At 40.3% G+C, this 16,951-nt stretch overlaps 1 long non-coding RNA gene across 1 annotated transcript; it reads left to right on the top strand.

Moving 5' to 3' along the window:
• Window positions 1-2,119: 2,119 nt before the first annotated feature.
• LOC102999123 (uncharacterized) lies at window positions 2,120-12,812 on the top strand. The gene is made up of 6 exons (XR_449848.2): window positions 2,120-2,646; window positions 3,521-3,673; window positions 4,755-4,864; window positions 7,377-7,502; window positions 10,461-10,555; window positions 12,698-12,812. It is a non-coding gene; the product is annotated as an uncharacterized LOC102999123 (long non-coding RNA).
• The last annotated feature ends 4,139 nt before the right edge of the window (window positions 12,813-16,951 follow it).

Here is a 16,951-nt window from a genome sequence, read left to right as displayed (position 1 = left end):
GCGGGGAGCTTTTTTTAGAAAGTTTGAACTTGATGATTTATTTTCTTTTAGATAAATGTTTCTATATTGTTAAAAACAAGACTGTAGCCCAAAATGGAGCCCCTAAATGCCAAGGCCCACGTCACCAAACCCTGACTTGACTTAATTACAGTGTGGGCTCTCCCAGAAATGGAATCTTAAACCAGTCAATCGATAATCTGATCAGCACTAATTAGGTCATCTGTCTGATAAACCCTTGCCACCCCCTAAAGGAAAGTGACCTTTGCCATAACCAACCTGCTTTTCTGCCAGTGTATCTGTCTGTTCCCACCCTCTTCTGCCTAAAAAAGTCTCAGCTTGAACAGCTACTGGGAGCTCGTTTCTATTTGCTAGATTGGCTGCTGCCCATTCGTGAATTGTTCAATAAATTCATCAAGATGTTTAAAATTTATTCATTTGAATTTTTTGTTTTTTCACACTATGAAGCAAGAGACTTTCAGAATCATTCTGGGGAGCTGCAACCTTACAACTTCCTAAGTCCTGACTAGGTGATCTCAGATGGCTTCTTAGGCTGCTCAGAGGAAAGCTACAGTAGGAAAGGTGGAAATAAGTCCATTCTGTTGAGTATATCACAACATTTCTGGCTTTTTTTGGAGATAATTACCAACTTATTAGCATGGACATCATACAATCAGCAATACAATAGTTTTTCAGTTTGGCTCCTGTGGACTGAGAAAAAAATGCACAACATGAGAGTTATGAGTTAAGTTTTATTTGGGGCAAAATGAGGACTATAGCCCTGGAGACAGCGTCTCAGATAGCTCTGAGGAACTGCTCCAAGGAGATGGGGGAAGGTCAGTGCTATATAGGATTTTAGTGAAGGGCGGACGTGCAGTCAAGTACACGTGTTGCCAGAGGCTTGCTGGTAGTCACGAGGAACAGATGTCACCGTTAGTGATTTTAGTGCTCTTCTAGATATGAGGAGATGCAAGAATTTGAGCTCATAAAATCGTCTCTTGAAAATATCTAACTATCTGAAGCCCTGTTCTGCCAGTTTTTCCCAGAGCACAGATGTCTCACTCCTGATCTCCACCCTGAACTCCTTTCAGGGGGCGTTGAAGGTCAGTGGCTGCGCTGGCTACTGACTTCATCCTTGTAGAGCCAGGTGGCGAGCGACAAGTTTTAGTTGGCACTTCTCTTGAATGAAGTTATGTGTGTTAATTAGGCACCAATAAAAGAGGTCCATGAGATTAAAGGCAACTGCCTTTTTTCCTCCAAAAATTCTCTTCTGCCCTTTACCTTCTTGAGTGTAAACTCTCTTAGCACTGCTGTTTATTTGTGTAGATGTCAACACAGACGTATGTACAACAGTGACTTTCCTTGCTCTAACCCTGGGGATAGAAGAGTACTTAAAATGAGTGGATGTCCTTTGATTTTATGCCTCTGTGTCTGCTTTTTGGTTTGTATTTTCCTTGTCTGCATAGGGCACCTTTCAGTGTCCTTTTTAGAACACTGTTAATTGTAAAAGGTCCGACATGGTAGTTTCTGTAGTTAACATTTTTCCCGCTTTGTTTTTCATTTTTGTCCCTGTGGGAAAGGCTTGTTTCTTCTGTTGTCAACAGATTTTATCATTTTTAATCATAGGATCAAGAATGGTAGAAGTATAAGTTTTAGTTTTCTATCAGAATCTATGTTGATTAGGAAGTAGCAACAATAAATACTACAAATACTCAGAACATCAGTAGACTTGGAAGTGAAAGCACGAACATAGCTGATACAAGTGGGCGGTCCTGCCCCCAGCCTGGGATTTTTAACTGGGTCTGGGCTTTTGAGCACAGGAGGGCATAGGATGAAGTAACATCTTCTAGAAAGAAATGTTCATCCTTCCTACAGATCAATGTCAGATTTAAAGTCCCCTGAGCTGAAGAGATCACTCTTATTAATGTAGTGAACTTATATGCAAATAAAAGTTTCATATATGCATGTTATAAATACATGATAATAACACCAAGGCTGAGAGGTGGGTTTTGTTTCCCTTGAAAACCTATTATAAATGTTTGTAATGGAAGTAAATGTTACTGTTTTTTGAGGGTTTTTAAAATTTATTTATTTATTTATTTATTTTTGGCTGTGTTGGGTCTTCGTTGCTGCGCACAGGCTTTCTCTAGTTGCGGCGAGCGGGGGCTACTCTTCGTTGTGGTGCGCGGGCTTCTCACTGTGGTGGCTTCTCTTGTTGCGGAGCACGGGCTCTAGGCGCGTGGGCTTCAGTAGTTGTGGCACGTGGGCTCAGTAGTTGTGGCTCGGGGGCTCTAGAGCGCAGGCTCAGTAGTTGTGGCGCACGGGCTTAGTTGCTCCGCGGCATGTGGGATCTTCCCGGACCAGGGCTCGAACCCGTGTCCCCTGCGCTGGCAGGCGGAGTCTTAACCACTACGCCACCAGGGAGGTCCCAAATGTTACTGTTTGAAACACTGTGTACAAAGGTGTTCTACCTTTGTTCTACCTCTAGCTATTCAAACTAATCTGACTTTCCATTCTTTAACAGGAAGCATGTATGTGATTCATTTGCCATAAAGATACATGTGTTGGCGATCGCTGCTTGGGTTCAGCGTTTATCGAGGGCTCACTCAGAGCAGAATCCTGTGTTTGGCGGGCAGCATGTCACTTGCGGTCAGTGTCACTCCGACCCCAGCCTGGATGTGATTTCTCCGGAGAGCCCCCCGCCCCCCAGCCCCACTCATGCTTTGGTCTAACGTCCTCCCTTGTCCACAGCTCTCAGTCCCACTACCCTGTTTACTACAGCGTTCGCAATACCAACATTTCCTTGTCCATTTATTTGATTTTATCCCTACCTCCTAACGTTCAGGCACTCTTTCCTGTTCCCCCTGACAATTATAAAACTAAAACAATTTGGTGATGAGTTTGATGTCCTTTATCCAAGAGAAAACAATCCACGGAGTGGGGAGTACAGGGCCCTACAAGCAGTGAGGGAGGTTTGGGGGCAAGAGTGAGTTCACAGAGCTCAGAAGAGGCAACTTGGAAACAGGGCCTGACTGGCTAGGAGGCGGGGGGTTTCCTTACGAGGCTGGCAGGGCCCATTTTCTAGGGTGAGGTGAGCTCACTAAAGCTGAATTGGAGGATTGTGATTGGTGGGTGTTAGGATTCCTTGTCAGGTGTTTCCCAGAAATGCAGGCTGGATGAGGTTTAGATCTGTGGCATGGGCAAGCCCCTGGGACGGCCTCCATTATTACGTGGGTCTCCCTAAACGAATTAACTTTATCACCCCAGATTCTCAGAATGTGAGTTTGTGAGAGCAAGGTTGTTTTTAACCTACTGCTGTGTCCTTAGAGCCTAAAACAATAACCTGGACATAGGAGTCACTCAGTAAGTGGTCCATAAGTAACAAATCAGTGAATTAAGATTAGGACCCTCTGAACGTTGGAAGAATATTTGCATTTACGTTTTAAAAAGGAGATTCCAAATAGTGCCAGTAGAGTCGATACTGGTGACAGAAAACATTTGTATATTTTGTTTGGGTTTAAAGGAAGGAGAAGGAGAAAAGTGATCTAGAAGTGGTGGCCTCGACTCATCCCAAGAGTGGAAGCACCTGTATCTGTGAGCAGTGGTCCAGGCGTTTCCCCAGGTAGAACTGGGGCGAAGAGGGCTGAAGAATGTGCTCCGGAGAAGCCTGCAGGAGGTGAGATGCCTGGGACTGTCTGAAAGCCAGTAGCAGGGGCTGTGATTCTAGTTTAGAGATAAGGAAGAACACTGCTCTATAAAGACGTGGTAGAAACCCCTCAGTGGGCTCAGTTCTTTTTTTTTTTTTTTTTTTGATGGTTACTTCTTTAATATGATAAAATGTATTTCAACCCAAAAGCCAGCATTTTTTAAGGACATATACTGGAAAGATGTCCACTATCACCACTATATTTTTAATCAATTCATATTTATATTTTAATAATTAGCAATGAAAGGACTTACATTTTGGCATTCTGAGTTACAAAGGAATGGAGAAAATAACCCCCCTTAAAATGAAACTGACTAAGGTTAAAGACATTTTGCAACTTTTTCAGGAAGGAGAATATAAATATAAACAATCCTTTTAAATGTTCTTGAAGTGAGTTTTTCCTAGGAAAAAAATAACATGGGACCATGGAAGGCCACTACTAGCTGTTGCTCGGGGCAAGTCAAAGGAACAAAGATGGCCTTGTGGCCACATTGCCAATATTTTTTCTTTTGAATTTTATTTTATTTATTTTTTTATACAGCAGGTTCTTCTTAGTTATCCATTTTATATATATTTGTGTCTATGTGTCAATCCCAATCTCAGTGGGCTCTGTTCTATTTGCTTACTCTAAGTACGGTTGTTCTTATAGATTTGATCTTCATGTCAGAGTTAAAATATTGCTAGTCTTATAATAGCTACTTAATTTATTAATAGCACATAATTTATTTAAAATGTTTAGCCCTTGATATTTTATTTTTGAATGTAATACCCCATCCTCATTTGTTACTTTAATACTGATACCCCAAAATGTGAAAGTTGATTTAATGAAATTTAATCACAATAAATTGGGAGTGTGCTAAAATATATGGCAACACTCTGGTTAACTGAAAAGCTGCAGAAACTCAGATGATACTAAAGGCCATAACCACACATCGCTCGTGCCTTTGAAATCAGACTAGTTTGCGGAGCTGTTGACTTTGGCTACGCTCTCAATTTGGCTGAACTTATAAAGAAAACTCACTAGTCATTATATATTGTTCTTGTTCTCCAGATTAACCCCATTACCCAATCTTCCACGCAAGCAAAGAAGGCAGAAATGACCTGGAGTTACAGATTTCCAAATAACCTTTATAAACAGAAAAGGATGATCTCTGCAAACATGTATGAGTTTCAATGTTCTTCTTGAAATTATTTCACAGAAAGAATGATTTTATAAAATTCTCTTAATTTTGATACTCCTGAATAGCACACTTTTAGGTAGGTTAAAATACTCAACCAGTACTTATTTAATTTGCATGTTTCTCTTTTTTAACATAAGTACAAAATCTTAAGTATTTACATTTGACATGAGAAATGGCACTAAAGCTTATAATGGTAAGTGAAGTAGGTTCTCTATGTGCAGTCCTGGAAATAAGAAATGACTTTTAACAAGGAATGGTATCCATAGGCATCTTAAACCTTTGGTTTTAGATGTAATGAAAACAGCAAAAAGGCTAGATTTGATTCCAAGTCACACCCGTGCCTCGGTGAGTGTGCGGCACCCAATTCATCTGATCTCATCTCCCCAGGTGCAAAGGACCATGGGGCGATTCACAAACTGTATTTTTTCTTCCTCTAAATTATTTTTTAAAATAAGAGGATCTCCCTTACTCTATTAATGAAAATAAAATTGTAAGAGATGTTTGCATTTCTAGAGGTTTTTATATTTTATGACAAGTTTTTGTTTTAGACCTACAAATTGATCCCCTAGCTCCACTTTTAAGTGGATGGTTGTCCAATCGAGGCTAAGATTTTACCTAAATAATTGCATTTAAGTGTATGCAAAAGTGTGAGTATTCAGCACTTTAAGTAATTTTCAGCATATGAAGTAATATTCTAAAGGATATTGAGCTAATGTGGTAACTCTTAGTTTCGCCACCAGAAACATCCTCAGGTGAAATGTTAATTTATGATGATTTGGTAATTTTGGTTCCATTTAGCTCTTGTGTGGAGTACTCTAATGCAGTTCAATGTTTTGTTATATTTTTCCTCAATGTTTGCCGTCTTCCTAGCAATTTTGTTACATCAAGACTGATGTAACAGAAAAAGCAGACTATTTGAAAGAGTCTGACACTTTCTAAAAGAATATTATGTCTTTATTTTAAACTGGAGATATAAATATCAAATTCTTTTTTGCATTGATCTAGTACAAGAATCTAGTATTCTTATACAACTATAAGCCAGAATATCTTGAAAGAAAGCCAAAAAGATTAATAAACTTAGAACTCTGAAAAGTTCTTAATGCAGCCTTTCAAAAATCTAATGTATTAAAACATGGGGGAGTGGGGGCAGAGAGACGTTTGTTACAGCAGGTATCATTGCCTGGCAGCATTTAACGATATCAAAAATGCTGTTGTTGATTACAATTTAACTTCTTTCACGAGGTGACTCCAATCTTAAAATTAACAGCCCAGGATGTCAGAGAAGAAAGAACTGCATTTCTTCCCACCAGTACATATGTATGGAGAGGAGCCACATGGGGTCAAGGAGTGAGTGAAGAAAAAAAATTTTTCATATGTCATCATCTGGCAATAAATGTCTAAGGCCACAGGCCCTGTTAACCTTTACAAAGATCAAGGTGTTACTGATAGTAAAACAGAACCTTTTAGTTGCCTTTGAGAAGGTAACATTAGGACATCCGTGTGCGAGATGTTGGCTACTTATTCCTCCACCAGACGGCGTGCGGGCCCTGTAAAAGAATCTCATCATTATCTTTCCCTCAGCTGGTTGATCTGTTGGTTTATTTACTGACGTATAGTTGCCTTAAAATATTGTATTAGTTTCAGGTGTACAACATAGTGATTTGATATTTTAATAAAATAAAGAGAGGATGAAAGTTAGTTGTTAAAATAAAAACTAGGAATTATGTCAACATCAGTATCATTTAGCACTGTTTTTTTCTGACCTTTTGCAGTATAGATAAGGAATACTTGGCTAAATATAATTAGCATCTTTAGAAATTTAACAGTGTTGAATCGTAAAAATATTGCTAGTGTCAATGTATTGGGCCTTGGGTTTTTCAGTGCAAGATTGCCCATTACACGTGGCCCAGATGTCCATCACTGGTATCTTACCCACTGACCGTTCTCCCTGGAGAGCATTTAAAATGCCCCGCTAAGGTCTCAACTCGTGATAAGACATTCTCTGTTTTAATGCACTGCCATAAACTGACTTCTTAACTCTTTTCCTGTGTTGGTTTTTTTTTGGTTTTTTGGGTTTTTTTTTTTTGTTTTTTTGTGGTTTTTTTTACCCACGCCATATCCCCTCCTGTTTTCTGTAGCTAAATTCTGATTACTCTGATTTCAATTCTTCATTCTTTTTTATCTGCAGTCACCAGCACTCACCACGGTAAATTCTATTTTGATCTTTGCCTTTCCCTCTTACAAAACTGTGCGTGCACGTTCACAATCTGCAAGGCCACTAGCAGAGACGTGAGTAGCAGAATCGTAAATGAAAATGGAGAGAATTGGCATAAAGGTGGACATCCTAAATTCCTCATCACGCCTCCACCACCAACTCTTTGAGTCCCAATTTTCTCACCTCCAGAACCAGGAGATCAGAACACCGTCCTTCAGTTCTTAATTCTGATTCTTTTCCACAAAATTAAGCACTGACCAACATAACATGCCTACAGATGTTACAACGGAAGTAAAGATGGACAAATGATACCAAAAATGGAAACCAACAAGTAAATCCAGAGCAAATACAGCGTGTTGTTTATTCTCTTCCTTTTGGATTGCTTTTCTGGGACTGTCTACTGGTAAGAGATTTTGAGAATTCTTATTAAAAACATTTTAGTCTAATAATATCTGTGGAAGCATTAAGCAACAGGTTAAAGACAGTGAAAATTTTGCCAGCCAATACAATTTTCCTGGGCCTAATGCTTAATAGCCTTTAAAAAAAAATTATGTTAGAATCTAACGGCACAGACCTATTCAACAAAAATTATGGTTCCTTCATAGGACACTATTCAGTCTTTTGAAAAATGTCTAGTAAAATAATGATGTGAAAAAATTTATGATAAGAAAAAAGCTGTTAGAAAAGATTTGCCACGGGATTACAGTGTAGTTGAGGGGTGGAGGGGGGCACTGCTTACCATTTCTAGCCCAAATTTTGGTCTCTCATATTATTCCCGAATTAAAATAGCCAGAGCCCCTTGAAGAAATGGTTGACTCCAGGTTAGGGAAAGGGAAATACAAGGTGAGCCCAGGTTACCTGGGGACTAAAAGTAAAGAAGCTTTCAAAGACCAATGAGGTCATGTCAAAAGGGCCCCAAAGCCAGATTGATGTAGTTCTCACCGGCCTACTTTGACACCATTTGAGCCAAACTATCAAGATCGTAGTTAACTGAAATTCACTGGGTCCATGAAAATCCATAAGTCATTCGTGATTATCAAATGAGTCACTAAAACCACTTTGTCACCAATGGAGTTAGCCATTAAACCAACCCCTTACTTTGAAAACTTTATGCGTTTATTCTGCCTTTCCAGGAAGACCTTTATTTCTCGAAACCAGTAGCCCTCGTTGATAAGGGAAAGCTGACTTAAGAATATCAGCTAGTAGAGGTAGACGGTGACAAACAGAAATGTAAAATCATCATTTTGCAGTCCCCAGTGAAATCACTGACTCAGACAAGGATTATCAGTTGGTATTAAATTTATTAGATGAAGGATGGATGGGGAAGTGAATTTTGTACGTGCTTTGCCCGAATAACATCAAAAAAGATCACACTCACGACAAGGGCGAGATCTTAACTGTACGACGGAGGAGGAGGGAGGCTAAAATTGTACAATATGAAGAATAAGGCCATCTTCACACTAATTCAGTGACCAAGCTTGGCAGCTCTAATGGTGGAAAAGCCAGGTACTGTGTGTCCCCAAGTGGACTGCCTACGTGTCTACACAACACCAGGGATGTATTCTCGACTAAAGCATTTAACTTGAATCTGTCAAGCCTTCAGATGTAACTTTCAGTTTACAGGAAAGTACATAGAAGAATAAGTTAAAAGCTGCCACAGAGAAGTGATCAGACAAACCCAGATGATGAAACATTTTACAGGACAGATCAGTGTCATGAAAAAAAAGACTCTTCTAGATTAAAGGAGGGGTAAGGAATACAACTAGGCTGCCGTAACTGGGACTGGATCCTGATTTGGATAGACCAGACCATCATATTTTGAGGACAACTTGTGAAATATGCACTAGGTATATTGAAAGTTGTAATTAATTTTGTGAAATGGGATAACGTTTTTAGCCATATAGAAGGAAATATTTAATGTGTGCTAAAGTAAAATCTTCCAAAAATGTTCATGCTCATTAATACAAAAAAAAAAATCAATCGTGGTGAAGTGTTGGCTTGGAGACAGGCCTGGGTTTGACCCCTGACTTCATTTACCAGCTGGTCAAAGGCATTGAAACTCTGTGCCTTAGTTACCTTTTATGCTATACCTACCTTTGATAAGTAATGGGAATTATATGAGATAATGCACAGTTTAACAACTAACTACTGTACTTTTCCCATTAACCTCCTGATGCTTGACCTGTTTGTCTTCTATTCTACATTTTTAAAACTCTCTTCTTTGTTCCTCGCTGTTTTAAGCTTTCGCTTGATTTCATTATTTCCACTCATGATTCTTTCGATCTCTCTGTGTACTAGGAGCACTCAGTGTGAAATTATCCCTTGTTATCTCTGTGCTGTTGAGTACTTTGATTACATAATTATCCACTTCTCTTAGGTCTTTGGTCACTAAAAAATTCAACAATCTGTGCCACGTTGTCACTTTGTGACTCAGTCTTCACTTAGGACAATACCTGTTTTTCTTGACTCTTCATAATCTGCTTCAGTGTTTATTTCCTAAAATAACACTCCCTCCCTCCCTGCTTCCCTCTCTCCCTCCCTCCTTCCCTCCCTCCCTTCCTTCTTCCTCCTTCCCTCCCTCCCTCCCTCCTTCCCTCCCTCCCTCCCTCCTACCCTCCCTCCCTCCCTCCTTCCCTCCCTTCCTCCTTCCCTCCCTCCCTCCCTTCCTCCCTCCCTCCCTTCCTTCCTTCCTTCCCTCCTACTCTCTCCCGCTTTGCCTCTCCCTCCCTCTCTCTCTCTCTCTCTCATTGGAGATAACAGGGAGAACGCCTTTTCTCCCTGCATGTTCCTGCACTTTGGATGTCTCCACGTCTCCTGTATCTCGCTCTTGGTGGAGTCTGAGCCAAGTTTGCCCCTGACGTGCTCTGCTGACCCCTGAGCTGCTTCCGTGCCCACCCTCCAATTCTCCAGTTCCCGCTCTGACCTCTGTCACCCTCACTTGTCAGAAACAGCTGTGCTAAGGTATTCCTTAACCTCCTCTTTCTAGACTAAATCCAAAACCCTCATTGTGATTGTTAATGCTCAAATTTTTCAGCTGCTCGTGATTAGCATCTGATCTCACCTGTAACTATTTACATTTAACGGGCTTTCTTACTTTTCCAGTAATTTATTGAACTCTCACATTTAATTGCAGCCTACTTGTCCCTTATTTGCACATAATGAATTCTTTCCCATGTTTTCATCATATGTACTTTCCAATTCCTACAATTTCTGTAAAAAAGAACAGAAGCATTCTATTTTCTGGAGCAAATTCACCCAAAAAGACTGACTCTGTTGAAGAACCAATGTTGAAAGATAAAATGAAAATGACAATAGGGCAAAGGTCATTTGTTCCTTTTAAATCTCCTGCCTATCTCCTTAGGGATCTGAATATACGGATCAATAAACAGAGTCACTAATATACGGACAACGAACTTTTTAGAGCAGAAGTCAGCAGAGGTCCTCCCCACCCCCAGGGTAAGTAAGTATGCTTCCCAGCAGTTCCAGGGGTCCTTGTCACCTTCGTGTAGCCTGGTGGAATAAACATTGCCCTGGAGCCAGATCTCAGTTTAATCCCTGAGTGGCCCTGGAAAAGTGACTCAGAGCTCTCATGTCCTCATCTATAAAATTAAATGCACGGTTTAATCTTAACATCTCCCAAAGGTGAGAAAATTAAAAGTTGTGTCAAGATACCTACCTATTTGTTAACTACCCGCTTCCCAAAGAGAGAGAGAAATACAGGCAAAAAAGTACTTCTCCCAGTAGTAGCTATGGTTTCCCTTCCTTCTGAGTTCTGGAGGAAATTGGCTCTAACTTCCATTCCGTGTCCGTGAAGTCAGAATCCCTTGCCCCAAGCTCCTTGCTTCCATTTAACTAGTTGGATTTATGAACAGTCACCCGACTGCCCCTCACGTGAGGTTCCTGTCCTGTACTACATTGACACCGATGTCAAATTAGACAGTGGTTTCCTCACCCACCCAAACCTCCCAAAAAGCAAAGCTCAGCAAAAACAGAGCTCCCCACACAAGGCCTTCTTTTTTCGGCAGCTGACACTGATAAAAGGAGATCTCAGGGAAAGGAGAATGAAATATTACAGCAACACAAGCAACTTCAGTCGAACACTCAACAATTCTATCTTCGAAACTCCTTTCCCCGTCATCCCTAGGGGTTTTTTCTTTGGCCACCTTGTCCCATGCTGCACCCCCAGGCTTAGGCCATCAGGCCAGCTACGTGCTCCCTGTGTGGAGGTCAGTGCTCCCTGGAACTCTAAATTCTCTCTCCAGTAAGTGGAGCCAGTTACCTCTTCTCTCTCATCCTAAGCTTAGCCCCTCCGCTGGACCTGTGGAGGTCCTGTGCAGAAAACGGTGGGCAGCTTATTCAGTCGGATTTGACTTCCTTAGAAGTTGTGAACAGCATGCTCCCCATCATTACATAACGGTTTGGGTTCTCATGAAAGTGTGGCTATAGTATCTCAGTTTATTTATTTATTTTTTAATGCCATTTACCTAGAGTTCATAGAGCTAAGAATAGAGAGCTACCTCAGCGTAAACGTAAGAAGTCAAGGCTTGACCATCAATGGTCAAGGCTACGTGCAAGTGCAGTTTGGGTTCGGTGTTCCCAAAGAGCTGTAGTGCTTAAAAAAAAAAGGCCTTAGTAAATACTGTTCAAGGTCTCCTGTTATCAGTAAATGGCCTTGATCTTGGCTATTGGGTTCAGAGTTGAGCAGTCTCCATCTATAACGTCCCGACTCCTGTTGATTTTGGAGGTTTTACAGTTCAGGGCCAACGCTTGCCATCTCTGAGCTTTCTAACCTACACACAAATGCACGCTCCACCTCTACTGTGATTTCTCTGTCCTTCATAGATATAGTTATGAGTTTACCTCTTTGTGTCAACCTATTATTTATAAGCTTTGAAAAGTGTGCCATGTCAAGGTGAACCAAAACAAAGAGAAGAAAATAATTCTGAATTAATGAACACATCTCAGTAGAACCAACTTTGCATCCTCCTGCTTTATTTGAGATAGGTTTTTTTTTATTTTAATTTTTTTTAAATTTATTTATTTATTTATTTATTTTTGGCTGTGTTGGGTCTTCGTTTCTGTGCGAGGGCTTTCTCTAGTTGCGGCAAGCGGGGGCCACTCTTCATCGCGGTGCGCGGGCCTCTCGCTATCGTGGCCTCTCTTGTTGCGGAGCACAGGCTCCAGACACGCAGGCTCAGTAGTTGTGGCTCACGGGCTTAGTTGCTCCGCGGCATGTGGGACCTTCCCAGACCAGGGCTCGAACCCGTGTCCCCTGCATTAGCAGGCAGATTCTCAACCACTGCGCCACCAGGGAAGCCCAAGATAGGTATTTTTAAACACTTGTAGCACCTAGTGTGTGGCCCATCTAAGATGAACCCGATGTGAACCAGAGGCTGGCACATGGAGGAAGTTCTTTCTTTCTTTGCGCTTCGGTTAAGCAGCCAACAAAAACAGCATCTCCCCTGATTTCATTCAGATGCTTGAACCAGCTTTCCAATTAAGTTTTCATAGATTAACATCATGGCAATGGACTCACCGGATTACATGTTTGAATTTGTGTATTTCTCAAATGTCTGTGTCTCTTATGTGTTTCCACAGGAGCTGGGTGGTGTACAGAGGCAGCATGGCTTAGAGGAGAGAAAGTGACTATAACCTGAATTCTAGTCTTTATTCCCCACTTACCATCAGTGAGACCTTAGACGAGTCACTTCCCTCCTGCAAAATGTTATACAACATAATAAATTTATGTTGCATCTACCATCTATTGATTTAAGGCTTCCTTGCTTTGCTCATTACTACCTGTAAAGTAGGGATTATACCTTTTAGTTGTTCTAACATTTGTTTATGTCATAAGGGCTCTGTACTTTTTAAATAATCTGGAATTTGATGAAAAATAAAGTCACACTCTTGGTAGCTGTCATGATCTTATTGTCATCCCCCAAACTCCTCTCAACATATGATCATAATAATCACAAGATGACTCAGAAGCCTGCTTATTTCTCCCAAAACAGGAAATCAGTGTTGATCAGTTCTTGGAAGATTATTTCAACTTTCAAATGCTTTCAAGATTTCTTGAGGATTGTGACCATAATGCAAAGAGATAAAATATAGATGTAACATATTAGTCATTTATGCCCTTAGTTAAGTATTATTTGAACTTTCTTTGGATGAATTAACTTACATTTAGCTTAGGTTAACTCCATCCATGCTTTTCTCCCCATTTTGCTAGCTTTGTCGGAAAAGTCTGAATTTTTTTTTCCTGTTTTCGTTTTGAACTCTAGACAAAATTCTCCAGAAGTCAGTTTGATTTATGCATATCCAAGCTCACAGATGGACTTAACTGGTTGTACGCAGAAAGCAGGATTTCTATGAGAGCAAAACTTCTTCTAACCCAGTTTTTTTTAATGAGCATCGCTTCTAATCAGACAAATCTCGGAGCCCACCCAGACCAAAGGAAGGGAAAATCAACCCTACTTCGCAAAGACTGGAATATCACTTTTAGTCTGCCATATTTCATTTTCCAGAAACATCCATCTCAAACATTTTTACCTAAAGTGTCATTTCAAAAGGCCAAGATGGATTCTAAGAGTGACAGAGGCAATATTTGACCTAAGATACAGAGAACTTTTTGTTTGTTTTGGAAATAAGTATACCCACATGTAATGTAATGTGTAATGATATAGCACAATGCCAATGACCTATTTGGAGGATTTACTGATATTTTCTTTGTTATATGGCTTCAGAAAATACCCACTCCAGGCTAGGATATGTTATTTCAATAGAATTTGTGGCTGGTTGGATAGGGAGAAGAAATCATTCTTCCAAAAACAATTAATATTAATATTCGTATTCAAAAGTAATATTGAACCCTAAAAATAATGTCTCAGGGTCTTGTAGTTGTGCTTTATCTACCTTAATAAACAAGTAACACTTGTTCTTATTTTCAATCCAGTATCTCTCAATTAACATCTGAGGACCAGCTAATAGCAGCTAATCAGCTGCTAGTGAGTACACATCGCCTGTGGTATTCAAGGCTTTGCAGATAAACTCAGCTACAAAACAACAACCTGAGCAAAACTGCTCCACCTTTTCAGACTATAGGTTACGCCACTTGCTTTGTCAGCTTTGGAATCAAGCCATTGACTGAGGTAACGATATCACATGAACAGACCCAGTGGATGGGAGCTTCCCAGCAGGTGTGCGTGAACAGATGACTGGAGGGCAGAGAGGGCCAGCACCTGGTGAGTTGGTTGGGTCCTGGGACCATTGGAATCCCTAGACCAACGACCCCCAGCTTCAAGCAGGCCCTCCAGTTACCCCCGTGTGCCAAAATAGAATGATTTTCCATGTGTCCATGATGGGAGAAAAATAATGGATAATAAATACAAATTTTTAAGTATTTGGGGTGGAAGGTCATCTAGTCTAACATCTAGACTAATTTATCTAACAACAGCAAGGTTTCACAGCATTGAGTTTACCAGCTGATTTTTTTCTTGTGGTGGTAAATACACATAAAATCTACCACCCTAACCATTTTTAAGTGCACAGTTCAGTAGTATTAAGGACATTCACTCTGCTGTGCAGCCGATCTCCAGAACTCCTTTCATGTGACAAAACTGAAATTCTGTACCCCTTAAACAACAACAATTTCCCAATCCCCCTGCTCCAAGTCCCTGGCAACCACCGTTCTCCTTTCCATCTCTACAGATTAGACTAAGTACCTCATGTAAGTGGAATCATACAGCATTTGTCTTTTTGTGACTGGCTTATTCACTTAGCTTAATGTCCTCAAGGTGCATGTGTGTTGTAGCAGGTGTCAGAGTTTCCTTCCTTTTCAAGACTGAATAATATCCCATTGGGTGCAGCTACCACATTTTGTTTAACCCATTGATGGTTCTGGATGTTTTTATCATTGATACAAACTTACTTGACCTTCTGGAACAAAATCAGGGTATCTAGAAGGCATTCATTATCATCCACTTTCATTTACTATCCCTACTAATTAAATGCATCTGTCATAAATCAGCCACAACATTTGATCTATTTGCCTTGAATGTTATGTACCCAAAATGGGGCAAAAACGATTAGAACTCTAGTCTGGGCCAAAGCCCTTGTGTGTGACATTGAATGGAATACCTCTGATGCTTGGATTCATCACATGACTGTAGGCTCTTGGTTGCCAGGACTCAGCCGGAATCTCACGGAATCTAAAGAGAATCTAAGGCGTAGGAAGGGCTAAAGCTGCTGCTCTTCGGGTTCTGAGAATTTTGTCTTCCAGGACTTTTCACGGTGAGATGTTGGTTTTTTCCATCCAGTCCAGCACTGCCTCTCATCTGAGGCCCTTCCCGTGAGAGGCGGAGCCTGTGCTCTGCCATTTTTGATGTTGAACCATCTTATTTTTCCTTCAGTACCATCTCTCTGTGGATAATGCGCTTAAATATATTGCCTACTATGTAAACTAACACAGAAAGTTCTCATTTTTATCCCCAGAACACTCTGAAACCAAGGGCATTAAGCAAACCCTTGTAATAATAACTAAAACTTCTATAAGGTTTCCTTAGTGCTATGCAGTGTTTTAGACACTCATTTACTCCTCATAGCAGCTCTATAAGGTTGGCACTTTATTATCACCTTTTTAAAGATAAGGAAATTGAGGCACAGAGAGATCAAGATTATAAGGCAAGTAAGTAGAAGAGCGGAGAAGTGAATGTGGCATCCTGGTTCCAGAATCCAGGCTCCTGGCATCTGCGGTAAGCAGCCTCTAAGATGGGCCCAATGAGCCCTGTCTTCTGGTATTCATGTCCTTGTGTGTGGGCTGAAATTTTTTTTTAATTCAGATATAGGTGATGTACAATATTATATAAGTTACATGTGTACAACATAGTGATTCCCAATTTTTAAAGGTTATACCCGATTTATAGTTACTCTAAAATATTGGCTATATTCCCTGTGCTGTAAAATACATCCTTGTAGCTTATTTATTTTATACATAATAGTTTGTATCTCTTAATCCTCTACCCCTATCTCACCCCTCCCCCTTTCCCTCTCCCCACTGGTAGCCACTAGTTTGTTCTCTGTACCTGTGAGTCTGTTTCCTTTTTGTTATATTCACTAGTTTGTTGTATTTTTTAGATTCCACATATAAGTGATTTCATAGAGCTCTTTCTATCTGACTTATTTCACTTAGCATAATACCCTCCAAGTCTATCTATGTTGCTGCAAATGGCAAAGTTTTCATTCTTTTTTATGGCTGAGTAGTATTCCATTGTGTGTGTGGGTGTGTGTGTGTGTATATATATATATGCTACATCTTCTTTATCCATTCATCTGTTGACAGACACTTAGGTTGCTTCCATACCTTGGCAATTTTAAATAATGCTGCTATGAACATTGGGGTGCATGTATCATTTTGAATTAGTGTTTTGGGGGTTTTTATGGATGTATACCCAGGAGTGGAATTGCTGGGTCATATGGTAGTTTTATTTTTACTTTTTTGAGATACCTCCACAGTGTTTTCCACAGTGGCTGCATCAATTTACATTCCCACCAACAGTGTACAAGGTTCCCTTTACTCCACATCCTCCCCAGCATTTGTTATTTGTGGTCTTTCTGATAATGGCTATTATGACAGGTGTGAGATGATATCTCATTGTGGTTTTAATTTGCGTTTCTCTGATGATTAACGATGTTGAGCATCTTTTCAGGTGCCTGTTGGCCATCTGTATGTCTTCTTTGGAAAAAAGCCTATTGAAGTCTTCTGCCCATTTTTTAATTGAGTTGTTTGGGTTTTGATGTTGAGTTGTATGGACTGTTTATATATTTTGGATATTAACTCCTTATCGGTCATATCAT

This window comes from Balaenoptera acutorostrata, chromosome 17 (genome assembly GCF_949987535.1).
Source record: "Balaenoptera acutorostrata chromosome 17, mBalAcu1.1, whole genome shotgun sequence".
NCBI classification, from domain to species: domain Eukaryota; kingdom Metazoa; phylum Chordata; class Mammalia; order Artiodactyla; family Balaenopteridae; genus Balaenoptera; species Balaenoptera acutorostrata.
The sequence above is the reverse complement of the archived record's forward strand: the minus strand, read 5'-3'. Positions and strand labels throughout refer to the sequence as shown.